Source organism: Parasteatoda tepidariorum, chromosome 9 (assembly GCF_043381705.1).
Source record: "Parasteatoda tepidariorum isolate YZ-2023 chromosome 9, CAS_Ptep_4.0, whole genome shotgun sequence".
Lineage (NCBI taxonomy): Eukaryota > Metazoa > Arthropoda > Arachnida > Araneae > Theridiidae > Parasteatoda > Parasteatoda tepidariorum.
Window position 1 is genome coordinate 8,919,000 of NC_092212.1, and position 4,326 is coordinate 8,923,325.

General features: G+C 26.5%; 1 long non-coding RNA gene across 1 annotated transcript; it reads right to left on the reverse strand.

The window, feature by feature from the left end:
• Positions 1 to 539: 539 nt before the first annotated feature.
• On the reverse strand, positions 540 to 4,274 carry LOC139426388 (uncharacterized). The gene is made up of 2 exons (XR_011637658.1): positions 3,281 to 4,274; positions 540 to 766 (listed from the first exon to the last, which is right to left on the reverse strand). It is a non-coding gene; the product is annotated as an uncharacterized lncRNA (long non-coding RNA).
• Between the last annotated feature and the right edge of the window lie 52 nt (positions 4,275 to 4,326).

A 4,326-nucleotide genomic window follows, 5' to 3' on the forward strand; every position in this document is an offset into this window, starting at 1 on the left:
TAAATTGGAAGTCGGTGCTACCTTAAGTCCCTTTTTTTCAATTCCTATGAAAATTTCACAACTCTCCCTATATCTTGTTCGAATTTTTATTAACCGTTAATAAAATACTTCCTATTCATCCACTCAAATTCAAATACATTTTCTTTTTGAACTTCTAGTGGATGAGACTTGATGTTAATACAGTTTTTTCAAATATTAAATTCATTCATTAAATAGGGATGAGAAAAAGGTGAAATGGAAATTTTACCACCAGAAAGAAGATTTTCACCAAAAGCATAGAAAATTGGAAACCCTATTTTTAATCATCGCATGAAAACTTTTTTTCTGCTGCCTTGTTTACATTTTTCTTGTTTTTATTCCTGCGCATTCAAGCCAGATAGTAAAACAAAAAAGCTATCAATACTTAAAATGCTAGTATTTTAGCAAAGTTGATTTTTTAGCAGTTATCCAGCAAACATAAAATTGTTTTGATAACTTTATTACATGTATTATTTTAATTTAAAAAACTTCAACTCTAAAGCAAAATAAACATCTCAAACTAATCTTACTTAGAAAAGTTTATTGCAGTCAACATATAGACAGACAAAATCAAATCACATAGGCGTTGAAAAATAATTATTATTTAAAATGCATTCATTAGTTAAAAATTTTTCAGAATAGTCAGATGCACACACATTATACTAAGATTCGTTACGCACATTTCTGCTGCTGCTGACCCTGTTTTTCCAGGGCCTTCTGTTGTTTAAGCCTCATTTGCTCAGCATCCCTAAGAAAAATAATAATTTATTGTTTAATCAAGGGTAGAAACTAAAGAAATTTAGTCATTGGGTTAAAGGACTAGTATCTAAAAAATATTACTAGCCCATACACATGACTATTATAAATTTTTTTTAAAAAAAAGATGAAGTTATTTCAATGAATTTAAAGGAAAAATTACAATTCAGAGAATATGTGTAATGTTTACAGTTATAACAAAATATGTTATTTTGTGATAAAACACAGTTCAAAACCGAAAGAAAAAATCATACCCTACCTCATTTTTACTTTCACAATAATCCTGAACCAACTACTCTTATTTTTGAGCCCTAGTTTAATGTAAATTAGTAAATCATCACAAACTCATTTACACTTTAATAACTTTAAAATTTTTTTAAAACTTGGTGGTTGATTGCATGGCAGGTTAGGATCTTTTTGTAGTCGTTATTCATTTCCAGTGATAATGTCAAAAGTTTCCTGAGAGTATGTGATCATCAAAGCCTACGATTCAAGCAATAATTGCGAGATTGTTGTTAAAACTAAAATATGGGGTATATGTGACAGTATGTGAAACCCTGTGGAAATTTTACAAGCAAAAACTCAATATCAATTTTTACGTCTTGCACGCTTAATGTAATTTTTTGAACTACAATTTAAAATTGAAATGGAGAATATCACACCATAATAGTAACTAATTTAAGAAAAAACTTTAATTGCGATATGGAGTTTTAAAATCATTTGATTATTTATCACTGATACTGGTTTTTCAAAATTAAAAAATACAAATTGCGATATTGGAGTTTTAATAAATCTTAAGTGCGAGTCTTAGAACATGTAAAAATACGAAATATTTTAAACTCTTGCGAATGCAAATTGTGAGCCGATTTCGAATGTAGAAACACATAAAGAATATTAAAATCTACAAGTCAAAGAAATTATTCACAATAAAGTTGAAATTAGGGATGTAACGAATATTCGGCCACTATTCGGCTTAGCCGACTACTGAAGTTATTCGGCCGAATAATGAAGTTATTCAGCTGAATATGAATATTATTAGATATTTGGCTGAATAAATTCATCATAATAAAGAAAGATATTTTTTTAAATGTGCTTTTAAATATATTTAATCATGAATATTGCAGAGTTACATTTCACTGCATTAATTATTAGAAAATCTAACATTTACTCAATTTAAGTTGTATAATACATAAGTGTATTTAATAATGTTACATAAATAAAANTGTTGCATACGCCATGCAGCGCCACCTGTAAGTAAGCAGACTCCCTTACATTCTCTCACTGAACGGCTACGGGGAGCGAGCTCATTAAGATGTTCCAGCTCTAATTATTTTGTACTGCCATTTAAGTGTTTTTTGTCATAATAAAAGCTTTAAAATGCAAACCTAGACTGCTTTGAAGCTTCATCGACACTCCCCGTCCGTAACATGTATTTAAACAAGCATTGGAATCTTTTACATTAAAATACAAATATTTTTTAAAATATAGAAAGTTTAAAAAAGTAAATTTGTTAATATTTATTTCATTTTTAATTAAAAATTTGAAAATTATTTAATTACAAAATTAAAATTTCAAAAGTTCTTAATTTTCTGGGTTTTAATAATTTTTCTGACAAAAAAGAAAGTTTAAGAATACATTTAACAGTAGTAATGAGTTCTTATTTTAAATAAAATAGCATATAAATTACAAGTATAACTATAACTAAAATATGCTATTGTTAATTATTTAGATTTATAAAAGCCATATTGCCTTGTTATTGGCATTAAGATATTTAAATTATTACAAAAAATAAATCAAGCTGTTAAAATTTTTTTAATTATACATAGATTAAAAAAGCAATTTTGTTAATATTTATTTCATTTTTAATTTAAAATTTGAAAATTACTTTAATTACAAAATTACAATCAAAAGAGAAATTTTTAAAAAGTAAGTATTCGGACACCGAATATTCGGTATTCGGCCTGAAATTTGGCCGAATATTCGGTATTCGGCCTAAAATTTGGCCGAATATTCAGTATTCGGCATCATCACTATTCGTTACACCACTAGTTTAAATATTTGGCCGTTATGCAAACTAAATGTTTCCTTTTATTTTTTTAAAAAAAGAAGATAGATGAAAAAAGAAGGAAAGATTCAATATTTACCTTCCAATTTTATAATTAATTCTATCACAGATCTGCAATGCTATTTTTGAATTACTGATACTATAGCTAAAATATATAACTGTGAGTCATAAACTAGTTATTTATTGCTTTATTATACATAAATATGTAAAATCTGCAAACTATTACATTTAAAAAGAGATAGCTTTTGCACTGTAATTTTGAAAAAAAAAAAGTTTATTTTGACGTGATTTTAGTCTATAGCATATCTTCTTCAATTGATATCAGTTAAAAACAAAATAAAAAATGAGGTATGAATTTATTAACGCTTTTAAGTAAACTTTTAGTACTTCCTTCAAGTGAAAAGGAAAGATATTTTCGAAATTTCCAATACAAAATCTTACCTTTGACGCCTTTCTTCTAACGTTAAACCTCTATTGCCATCCTTATTATTGGCACCAGACTTTTTATTCTGTTCACTTTGTTTTTTCTGGTTTTTCTGTCGAGCAAGCTCTCGTTGATTTCCACCTGAAAATGCAAACACTTAGCTGTAACTGCAATACCCATTCCTTTTATATTAATATAATATGGTCAAATTAAACTTTGGAGAAAAAATTTAAAAGCCACATAAATGTTTTTCTCTAAGCATTAAAATTACTCCAATTTTAGTCTTGAGTTTTCCATTGATGTGTTAATCAAAGATAAAATAAGGCAAAAGGCACAACAACGCCACATAACAGCAGATCATATAAAAACTAGATTTTAACAAGCTCATATAACAGCAGTAATGATAGAAAAATTCACATTAAACAACACTAATTACACAAGATACTTTTTAAATCTTAATATGGCACATAACAGACTTGAACTGATCTATAGTTTGAAAGTTTGCAATTTGAAAATTTTTGTGTATTTTAAATATCTTCTTGGTAAATGAAAGTTACATTTAAATTTTTTTTTTGACTTCTTTCATGGTAAATCAAAATTTTATTTTTTTTAATTAACCCTACACATTAATACATAATACAATGTTACCGACACTAAATTTTAAACCACATTATTGAGCTTGTTGATGGAAAAATAAATTATGATATTTGGAGTAAAATGGAATCATTAATACAAAAATAATGTATACAGTAATTTCTGTAAAGTATGCATATGTTTTTGACTTGAGTCTGAGGAAAATAAGTTTTATTTATTTATTTACTAATATGTTACCTTCAATTTCATAACAACCACCAGGCTAAGAGTAATGCTGCACTAATAAAACCTTATAAAAGCCAATCTGCCCACACAATATCTATATTTTTTTCCACTAACAATTAACACACAGTATGCAGTTGTTTTCAAGATAAATCATTTTGAGAATAAATTATAAAAATCTTGTTTTTACAAAAATTGCTCATTAAAATTGTAAAAAAAAAAAAAAAAAAAAAAAAATTTAAAAAAA